Source organism: Rutidosis leptorrhynchoides, chromosome 2 (genome assembly GCF_046630445.1).
Source record: "Rutidosis leptorrhynchoides isolate AG116_Rl617_1_P2 chromosome 2, CSIRO_AGI_Rlap_v1, whole genome shotgun sequence".
Classification (NCBI taxonomy): domain Eukaryota; kingdom Viridiplantae; phylum Streptophyta; class Magnoliopsida; order Asterales; family Asteraceae; genus Rutidosis; species Rutidosis leptorrhynchoides.
Genome location: NC_092334.1, coordinates 362,792,684 through 362,805,164, shown reverse-complemented (window position 1 = coordinate 362,805,164; position 12,481 = coordinate 362,792,684).

Genomic DNA, 12,481 nt, shown 5'->3' with positions numbered 1-12,481 from the left:
AATCGAATACCTTGACTTGTAGGCTTCGTCTAGAATAAGGCTTCGTAAATCTCCATAACTAGGAACCCAAATTCTTCCGGTGAAATATCGAAGTCCGGTTTCCTTAACCTCGAATCGAGAGACAAGGATGTTTAAGCGTTCGTGAGAAATATTTTCATCTTTGAGAGCCTCATTTTGGGCTACACGGATTTGGCTATTGAGATTTGTGTGGATGGTGATGTTTAATGCTCAGACACGAAGAGGTTTCATTCTTTCCTTTCAACTCAAGGCATCGGCTACTACATTTGCCTTCCCGGGATGGTAACGAAGTTCACAATCATAATCATTTAATGTTTCGATCCACCGTCGTTGTCTCATATTTAGTTGTTTTTGATCGAAAATGTGTTGGAGGCTTTTGTGGTCGGTGAAGATGGTATTTTTGGTTCTTAAAGATAGTGTCTCCACAATTTGAGTGCAAAGACAACGGCTCCAAGTTCAAGATCGTGTGCGTGTAGTTTCGTTCGTGAATTTTCAATTGTCGAAAGGCATAAGCAATAACTTTCTTTCGTTGCATCAATACACACCCAAAACCATGTTTCGAGGCATCGCAATATACAATAAAGTCATCGTTGCCTTCGGGAAGAGATAAGATAGGAGTGGTGGTTAACTTTTTCTTTAAGGTTTGAAACGCCGTCTCTTGTTCGGCCACCCAAATGAATTTCTTTCCTTTGTGAGTTAACGCGGTTAAAGGACGTGCAACTAAAGAGAAACCTTCGATGAATCTACGATAATAATCGGCGAGACCTAAAAATTGACGAATATGAGTAGTAGTAGAGGTTTCCCAATTACTAATGGCTTCAATTTTCGCGGGATCGACTTTAACACCTAGATCGCTTACAACATAACCAAGAACTTGAACTTCCTTTAACCAAAATTCACACTTAGAGAATTTGGCATAGAGTTGCTCTTTTCTCAAGAGTTCGGGCATGATACGGAGATGTTGCTCGTGTTCCTTCCCACTTTTGGAATAGATTAAGATATCATCTATGAATACAATAACGAATTTGTCCAGATAAGGCTTGCATACGCGATTTATAAGATGATGTATTCATGGATCTTACAAGGAACTCATAATGACCATACCGAGTTCAGAACGCGGTCTTAGGCACATCTTCTTCCTTCACCCTCAATTGGTGATAGCCTGATCGTAAATAAATCTTTGAATAAATGCTCGATCCTTGAAGTTGATTGAATAAATCATCAATCCTTTGGAGAGGATATCGATTCTTGATCGTCAACTTGTTCAGCTCACGGTAGTCGATATACATACGAAACGATCCGTCCTTCTTCTTAACTAACAGAAGTGGTGCGCCCCAAGGCGATGAACTCGGTCGAATAAATCCTTGGTCTAACAATTCTTGTAGTTGACTCTGCAACTCTTGTAGTTTGGAAGGTGCGAGTCGATAAGGTGCGCGAGCAACTGGAGCAACTCCTGGCACTAAATTGATCTGGAACTCTACCGGTCGCGGTGGCAGTAGTCCATGCAACTTTTTCGAAAAAACTTCTGGAAATTTACTAACGATTGGGACTTCATTGAATTTCTGATTGCGGTGAAGGACGTCCGATTCTCTTCGGTTTCTACTTTCTTCACATGTGCCAATATTGTAAAATGACCTTTTCTCATAAACTTTTGAGCCTTCAAACAGCTTATGAGATTTAGCTTTGAGTTACACCTCTCTCCGTGTACTATCATTGGCACACCGTTCTCACGAGGTTTGTGAAGAATCTTCTCACTACAAATAACTTTCACTTTCATCTTTGAAAGCCAGTTCATTCCAACTATTACATCAAAGCTTCCTAACTTGATGGGTATTAGGTTAATCTTAAGGTCTATTCCAACCAAATTTTATTATACTACCATGAAAAATTCTATCAATCTTCTCAAATAACATCTGCTTGTGCGTAGGTAACTAATCCTTTCCAATTACTACTTTGAAACTTCCAAGTTTTGTTGACATGAGGTCATCTCCAAATGATCTACCTGTTAAATTTTTAGGTACTACCTTAAATTATTCATCTACCTTTGTTATTTTTCCATTGCTTTGCTCCATAAAATATACTTAACGTCCATGGGTGTTAAGGGCTTAGTAATTAAAACACTAAAGTTCTTAGATCTAGGGTATCAACCGCTCCAGTAGTAAACAACTCTGAAACAATAATATTGTTGAGAAGAAGCATAGTCTCCACTATACTCCAGATCCATGTGAGTCCCCTTTGACCTCCTTGGCCATGTGGCCATTCTTCCTCCACTTCTAGTAGTCCGCCTAATAAATACACCACTGTGTCTTCCAAAATTCTCTTTGATCACTTCATATTCCTCATGTAACAACATCGAAACTTTTGTATGAATTACCGCAATATAATCACGTCAGCCAGTAGTCATTATATTAAACTAATTCATACTTCCATTCCGTCATCACTTCACAAGTTCAAGATAACGTAATCAACTTTGAGTTTCTACTCAACTCCATCTAAGTGATGCTCCATCCTTGCTATCCCAAAGGGAAATATGCATACTTTATCCCACGGCTTGTCGGTGTAGGTGCGTAGGTTCCGTAGGGTACACATCTATGTTTAAATGTGTCGGTGCATGTCTTCAAAACGCTCGGGTCCGTGCAATGCTTCCAGGTTCCTTTAAAGAGCTTCAATCGTGTCCTCATGTCGGACCAGGAATGATATAGGGTGATGTGAGGCTACTATGAAGTCATTAGGTATATATGAGCATCAACGGAAGATACTCCAACCTGGGGGGAATTTTAATGCCCTTATGAAATCTTAATGTATAACAGTGTTAGGGACCTAAGTCCAACTATGTTGTTAGATCTCGGACGGATGGTGTAGGATGAAGGTAAATAGTATACCAGGTTGTGAGATTTGAGCATTATTCTGAGAGTTTGTACATCGTGTGTAGCCCATCACGGTGAGCGTGGTAAGTGTGACAAGGTGTGGTTGCTCCATCCATTCCACGGAGGGTTCCTCTTTCAAGGGATCTACTTTGGTTTGTGCATGCACCGAGAGGAATTCTTCTTCGATTGCGCAAGGAATCGCTTCGTTCTCGGGATCGGGTGGATGGTGATAACTGATGGATCAGGATACAAGTCCCCAAAGTCGGATGAGTTGTAACAACCCGACTTCATAAACTCAAAAACGCGTACCAAAAAAAAAAAAAATTATGGCAGTGCATCTGGACGGCGTCCAGCTCAGAAATATGGGACGGCGTCCAAAGTTTGGGACGGCGTCCAGCTCAACACAACTGGGACGGCGTCCAATCAATTGGGACGGCGTCCCAATGGCCTTCCAGCTACTGATCACGGGTCCAACTCACACGAGCGGAAAACCCGCTTCCCGACATTTTCAAACGAAACCCTTTTTACCACAAGTCAATATAAGTGAAACTAAGAGATTTTCATCATCAAATCAAGCTTTACATCAACGGGCCCACATCGCCCATTTTACGAGTTTCGTTCAAAAATAAAAGTTTCGACCAAATATAAGTTTAAGTTCCAAACGACACTAGAGCATGGTGTTTGGGGTTAAACTACCCAATCTCGGTCGAACTCCAAAAGCTAACACCCAAAAGCATCCCCTAACAAAACAAGCGGGAGATCACTAATCCAATTGAACGCTCTTACCTTTGTCAACGCCCGAGCCTATATAAAAAAAGTAAACAACGAGAGGGTAAGCAAAGCTTAGTGAATGCAATAATTATACGAATACATATATAATTATATCTACTTGCATACACTCACACAACCGCAAACATGCTAGCAAACAACATTAGCTTATCGTCGCAATAACAGGCTATAATTCACCAATACCCCCAAGCTAGCATAACATCCGCATATAAATATAACTCGAATATTATAATATGCTTACAACACAAATAACCATGGTTAACCAATAGTACAAGGGAACGGCGCTCGCGAAAACGCCATCGGTGTTCACAACATCCGTTAGGGCACTTAACACCTCGCACCACTAACCCCTATTGTGGCACCTTAACACCTCGGCACATCACCCCGAGTGGCATCTTAACACCTCGATGCAACACTCATTATTTTACGGAGTGGTGTCTTAACACCTCGACACTACACTCCTAGGTGGCATCTTAACACCTCGATGCTACACCCGAGTGGCATCTTAACACCTCGATGCTACACTCTTCACGTGAAACATGGTGTCTTAGCACCTCGACACTACACATTTCACGCTACAACAAATAGATACATTATATACCTACACATATAATTATTCCACTCACCTCAAAGTCTTCGTGTAAGATAACCGAACTTGCAACGTCAATGTAACGTACCTATTACATTTTAGCACATAATCAATTCACAACTCAAGTCGTTCAAGCAACTCACTTAACAATCTAGAGTCTTTTGACCCTAAGTGCAATCACGACCCATTTTGCACCTTTAACCCTAATAATGGGTTAACTTCACCAAAAACCCTAGTTCTAGCCATTTAAGGTCTTAACACGCATTTAAACACCAAGTTGACTCATTTTCACGCATGCAAGACAACCTAGGTCATCAAAGATCCATTTGACCCATTTCAAGGTCAACATACCCATTTAGGTCACCCACAACCCAAATGACTCCCACTAACACTAACTATAGGTGTACTAGTGATCTATTAGGCCTTTAAGACCCATTTACACATTTCAACATTTCAAAACCCTAAGTTAGTCACCATTTGGGTCTTCATGACCTAAACTTACCCAAAACCCCCAAATCACTCATACATGGGTTTTATGTACAACATTAACCCAAACCCTAACCCTTAAACATATTTACTAGGGAAATCAATTTTAGGGCTTACCACCACAATCAAAACGAAGCTAACGAGGAGATGAACAACTTCAATGCTCGAGCTAGAATCCGAAACAAGCTTCTTCCTCTCCTATTTGAGCTTTCTCACACTTAAGAGCACTCTCTCTCTAGAATTAAAGTAGATGATGTTTGGTGGTTGTGAATGGAGTAATGAGACTCCCAAAACTGATCTAGGGCTTTAAAATTCGTCCAAGAAGTGAAATTACCAAAATACCCATCTAAAATAATAAATAGCAAAAAGACATGCCTGCCAGCCATTCTGGACGGCGTCTAAAATGTTGGACGGCGTCCAGGTCTTCAAACTGGGATGGCGTCCCAAATGTTTGGACGGTACCCAAACCCAAAAAGAAAACAGGATCTTACATGAGTGGGGATGGATTGAGAAAATATCTTATGGTGCAAGAAATTTCAAAGTTTGTTTTGATACATGTGAGTTAACACTCGGCTCGATTAATTAGAAACGTTAGCACAAAGTATATCATAGCGGCACACAATAGTAACCTACAACAGTAGTCTAAGGCAGTACATAATAGGGTAATACTAGTAGTGTCATACAGTAGTGTTATACAATAGTAACAGATGATAGTGGCATACAGTAGTTACATATAGTGGTAACAAATGACAGTAGTATACCGTTGTTGCCTATAGTAGTCACAGAGGACAGTGGTATTTAGTAGTTATAGTAAGCAGTAGTATATAGCAGTAAACAGTTGCAATAAGCAGTTTTTGCAGGATCAGGTAAACGATCAAGTTGTAGATTAGTCCTATTAGTGAATTCTAGTCGATTCGGTCAAGACACACTAATGCAGACTCATGTCCTACAACCAATACTCTGATACCAAATGTGATTCCCCGTCTAAAACCATCATGATACGGATCATCAACCACAGGTCCATTACACGGTATAACACTATATGCTATTTTAAAACAAGGTTTTGCATTCATAAAGAGATAATGTTTTTCCCAATGACAAATGTTTTACAAAGATAACGTGCTTCTACGAATAGAAAGAATTAACATAGTACGTGACACTTAGGTCATTACAAACCATGGTTCAAATTAAACATAAGTAGTGAATGCAAAATAAAAAGTCCATGCTTAATAGACATCTCTAACAATGCAGCGGAAGTCTAACACAGCAAGTCTATTACAGCGGAAGCAATTTCATCTAAGCATCTGAGAAATAACATGCTTTAAAAAGTCAACACGAATGTTGGTGAGTTATAGTTTTATTGTAAATAATAATGTAATGTTGACCACGAGATTTTGTATTCAAAACAGTATGAAAAGTGTATGCTTAACCGTGGGCGCTTTGTAACTAACTTAACAAAGAAATATAAATATCACCCCTAAAAGTACACTTGGCGAGTGCGTTAAAATAGACTAAGTATTAAACACCCGTTGAATGCTAGTGCGACTAGCCCGAGTGGGGATGTCAAACCCTATGGATCCATATCTAAGATTCGCGTTCACCTGTTCATAAACGTTACATACGGTAAACTCGATACGAAAACGTAAGCAAGTAGTAAGTCGGTCCAAAAGGTCATCAACCAAAGTCAATGGTTACTAAGTCAGTAAATCATCCCAAAAGTTTAAAAGTAAGTAAGTGAAGTCTTAAGTATCATCTTTATCATCATACATAAAAGATAAAATAAGTTTTCAACAAAAATAGATGTCGAAATGAAAAGCTGAATTCGACAGCCGCTACGACCTCTAGACAAACTGAAATGATGCGCGGCCAGTGGCCAAGGCTCCATTTTTGAGTCCTCTTACCGCTGTCCAAAATTCAGATCCTAACTCGATGTCGTTTGACCGTGGAGATGGTCAAAGCGCGAGTAGGTCAGAAATTTTAGTACGTCGTTACGAAGGCGTAGTGAACTTCGGAAAACTATAAATCCTAAACCGTATATCGGATTTAGGCGAGTCTTAAACGAACATTCATCTACACAAACTGAACTTTCTGGAAATCAATTTTCCAGAAGCTCCAGGAGTTAGATCAGACCTTGAAAACAGATACAAGTGCTCTGGTGGGTTTCTTGGTGTTTGATGCTTATCACGGTTCTCATCCTTTAATGCGTATAAGCTTCAAGTGTACAACTCCTTGATGTTTTAACATCATTTTGACCAAGTTTTAACTATCAACACAAAATGTCTAGACTAAGAAAAGAAATACAACTCACTTAAGAGTTTTAGAAGGATGATGAACCAAAGTTACATCAAGTTCTTAGTTTTGACCCAAGTACAAGTTCTATTTGGAATTTAAAGCTACAAACTTGGATTCAAACCAAACAAGCAAGACCTTAAGTTATAGAACTTAGATCTTAGCTAAATATTGAAGACCTTAGACTAGAAAGTCTAGATCTTATGTTCTAGGTGAAACCCTAAGTTATAGAACTTAGACTTTCAACTTTTACAAAACCTTAAGTTATAAAACTTAGATTCTTACAAAGTAGAATGAATATAAGCTTTTGAGCTTTTGTTTAAACAAGTTGGATAACCATAAGTTACATAACTTAGATCAAACAAAAAAATGAAACCCTAAGCTAAAAAGCTTGGATCTCTTAACAATACTTATGAGATTTCAAGCTAGAAAGCTTGTATCTTTGTTTAATGAAAACACAATCTACAAAATTGAAGTAAAATAATTTAAAGAAGATCATAAGTTAATAAACTTACTCTTTTAACAAACTTTTTGTAGAAACCTCAAGCTAGAAAGCTTGGATCTCTAATGTTCTTGAAGATCCGTAAAGCAAAAAGCTAGATCTGCAAGTTACATGAAGTTCATAAACATAAGTTTTGATCCTTTAATAAAAATAAAGAGATCTTAAACAATGAGCTTAGTTCTAACAAAAGTAATGAAGATTCAAAGCTAGAAAGCTTGAATCCTCCATGTTCTTGCATCTTCTTCAACTAAAGTTTGAAGTTACAAGATATATAAAGATTCAAGTTACAAAACTTGAATCTTTGAACATGATAATGCTGATTTACGAAAATAAGAAGGAAAAAGAAGATAGAAATTCAAGAAAACTTACAAGTTTTCTTAAGTATTTTAGAGTGAGAAACTAGAGAGAAAACTAGAGAGAAAGTGTGTGTTGTAGTGACCCGAACTTTTCCATGTTTATATATATTAATTGAGATTGATATTTACATGATTAAATGTTTCCAACATGTTAAGCAATCAAACTTGTTAAGACTTGATTAATTGAAATATGTTTCATATAGACAATTGACCACCCAAGTTGACCGGTGATTCACGAACGTTAAAACTTGTAAAAACTATATGATGACATATATATGGTTATATATATAGTTAACATGATATTATGATAAGTAAACATATCATTAAGTATATTAACAATGAACTACATATGTAAAAACAAGACTACTAACTTAATGATTTTGAAACGAGACATATATGTAACGATTATCGTTGTAACGACATTTAATGTATATATATCATATTAAGAGATATTCGTACATCATAATATCATGATAATATAATAATTTAAAATCTCTTTTGATATTATAAACATTGGGTTAACAACATTTAACAAGATCGTTAACCTAAAGGTTTCAAAACAACATTTACATGTAACGACTAACGATGACTTAACGACTCAGTTAAAATGTATATACATGTAGTGTTTTAATATGTATTCATACACTTTTGAAAGACTTCAAGACACTTATCAAAATACTTCTACTTAACAAAAATGCTTACAATTACATCCTCATTCAGTTTCATCAACAATTCTACTCGTATGCACCCGTATTCGTACTCGTACAATACACAGCTTTTAGATGTATGTACTATTGGTATATACACTCCAATGATCAGCTCTTAGCAGACCATGTGAGTCACCTAACACATGCGGGAACCATCATTTGGCAACTAGCATGAAATATCTCATAAAATTACAAAAAATATGAGTAATCATTCATGACTTATTTACATGAAAACAAAATTACATATCCTTTATATCTAATCCATACACCAACGACCAAAAACACCTACAAACACTTTCATTCTTCAATTTTCTTCATCTAATTGATCTCTCTCAAGTTCTATCTTCAAGTTCTAAGTGTTTTTCATAAATTTCAAAAGTTCTAGTTTCATAAAATCAAGAATACTTTCAAGTTTGCTAGCTCACTTCCAATCTTGTAAGGTGATCATCCAACCTCAAGAAATCTTTGTTTCTTACAGTAGGTTATCATTCTAATACAAGGTAATAATCATATTCAAACTTTGGTTCAATTTCTATAACTATAACAATCTTATTTCAAGTGATGATCTTACTTGAACTTGTTTTCGTGTCATGATTTTGCTTCAAGAACTTCGAGCCATCCAAGGATCCATTGAAGCTAGATCCATTTTTCTCTTTTCCAGTAGGTTTATCCAAGGAACTTAAGGTAGTAATGATATTCATAACATCATTCGATTCATACATATAAAGCTATCTTATTCGAAGGTTTAAACTTGTAATCACTAGAACATAGTTTAGTTAATTCTAAACTTGTTCGCAAACAAAAGTTAATCCTTCTAACTTGACTTTTAAAATCAATTAAACACATGTTCTATATCTATATGATATGCTAACTTAATGATTTAAAACCTGGAAACACGAAAAACACCGTAAAACCGGATTTACGCCGTCGTAGTAACACCGCGGGCTGTTTTGGGTTAGTTAATTAAAAACTATGATAAACTTTGATTTAAAAGTTGTTATTCTGAGAAGATGATTTTTATTATGAACATGAAACTATATCCAAAAATTATGGTTAAACTCAAAGTGGAAGTATGTTTTCTAAAATGGTCATCTAGACGTCGTTCTTTCGACTGAAATGACTACCTTTACAAAAACGACTTGTAACTTATTTTTCCGACTATAAACCTATATTTTTTCTATTTAGATTCATAAAATATAGTTCAATATGAAACCATAGCAATTGGATTCACTCAAAACGGATTTAAAATGAAGAAGTTATGGGTAAAACAAGATTGGATAATTTTTCTCATTTTAGCTACGTGAAAATTTGTAACAAATCTATTCCAACCATAACTTAATCAACTTGTATTGTATATTATGTAATCTTGAGATACCATAGACACGTATACAATATTTCGACCTATCATGTCGACACATCTATATATATTTCGGAACAACCATAGACACTCTATATGTGAATGTTGGAGTTAGCTATACAGGGTTGAGGTTGATTCCAAAATATATATAGTTTGAGTTGTGATCAATACTGAGATACGTATACACTGGGTCGTGGATTAATTCAAGATAATATTTATCGATTTATTTCTGTACATCTAATTGTGAACAACTAGTTGTAGGTTACTAACGAGGACAGCTGACTTAATAAACTTAAAATATCAAAATATATTAAAAGTGTTGTAAATATATTTTGAACATACTTTGATATATATGTATATATTGTTATAGGTTCGTGAATCAACCAGTGGCCAAGTCTTACTTCCCTACGAAGTAAAAATCTGTGAAAGTGAGTTATAGTCCCACTTTTAAAATCTAATATTTTTGGGATGAGAATACATGCAGGTTTTATAAATGATTTACAAAATAGACACAAGTACGTGAAACTACATTCTATGGTTGAATTATCGAAATCGAATATGCCCCTTTTTTTATTAAGTCTGGTAATCTAAGAATTAGGGAACAGACACCCTAATTGACGCGAATCCTAAAGATAGATCTATTGGGCCTAACAAACCCCATCCAAAGTACCGGATGCTTTAGTACTTCAAAATTTATATCATATCCGAAGGGTGTCCCGGAATGATGGGGATATTCTTATATATGCATCTTGTTAATGTCGGTTACCAGGTGTTCACCATATGAATGATTTTTATCTCTATGTATGGGATGTGTATTGAAATATGAAATCTTGTGGTCTATTGTTACGATTTGATATATATAGGTTAAACCTATAACTCACCAACATTTTTGTTGACGTTTAAAGCATGTTTATTCTCAGGTGAATACTAAGAGCTTCCGCTGTTGCATAATAAAATAAGGACAAGAGTTGGAGTCCATGTTTGTATGATATTGTGTAAAAACTGCATTCAAGAAACTGATTTCGATGTAACATATTTGTATTGTAAACCATTATGAAATGGTCGTGTGTAAACAGGATATTTTAGATTATCATTATTTGATAATCTACGTAAAGCTTTATAAACCTTTATTTATGAAATAAAGGTTATGGTTTGTTTTAAAAATGAATGCAGTCTTTGAAAAACGTCTCATATAGAGGTCAAAACCTCGCAACGTAATCAATTAATATGGAACGTTTTTAATCAATAAGAACGGGACATTTCAGTTGGTATCAGAGCGTTGGTCTTAGAGAACCAGAATTTTGCATTAGTGTGTCTTATCGAGTTTGTTAGGATGCATTAGTGAGTCTGGACTTCGACCGTGTTTACTTGAAAAATGATTGCTTAACATTTTTGTTGGAAACTATATATTTTTAACATATGAATATTATGTGATATATTAATCTCTTAACGTGTTTGACATTATGTGATAGATGTCTACCTCTAGAATAAGTCCCATTGACTCACCTAATAATAATGAAGAGTCAAATGTAAATTGGAATGATTCGTGGACTGATTCACAAGTTCCCGAAGAGGAACCGGAAGAAGAGTCGGAACCGGAAGAAGAATCGGAACCGGAAGAAGAATCGGAACCGGAAGAAGAAATAGAACCGGTGGGGGAAATAATAAAACAGTTAAGTAAAAGAAAATCCTCAACCAACTGACCAAGGTTAATTATGGTCAATGGTGTTTCCGCCAAGGAAGCAAAATATTGGGAGGATTACCAATTCTCCGATGAATCGGATTCCGACGAGAATGCCGATGATGTTATAGAAATTACCCCAACTGAATTTAAAAAGGCAAAAGAAAATAATAAGGGAAAGGGCATAAAAATAGAGAAATCTAATTCCAACCCCGATGAACTTTATATGTATCGTCAACCCCCGAAGTCCTTAAGTTGTAACAATGACCCGGGAACCTCTAAACCACCAGGTTTTTCTAAACCAATGTGGACAACGACAGTTAGTATTAGGGGAACATCATATATCCCTAGAAACTTGGCAAAACGAACCAAAACCGAAGAAGAAGAAACGAGCGAGTGGGAATAAGATAGTTGTATTCGTGTGGTGTAATATATGTAATATAGTGTGCTTATGCTTTATGATATATGTAAAAATTGCTTGTATTAATAAGTATTTTTTTATGAATCTAACTCTTGTCTATTTTACAGTTTAAAAACACAAAATGGATAGACAACCCAATATTTTAAGAGACCTACCCGGAGACATGATTGATGAAATCTTGTCTAGAGTCGGTCAGAATTCCTCGGCACAACTATTTAAGGCGAGATCAGTTTGTAAGACATTCGAAGAACGTTCCAAGAATGTCTTGGTTTATAAGAGACTTTCGTTTGAAAGATGGGGGATATCACATTGGGAAACCCATAAGTTACGATGTGTTTACTTTGACGCATATATTGCGGGGAACCCAAATGCTATTTTACGCAACGGGTTAAGAAATTATTTTGACTCAATATATCCGA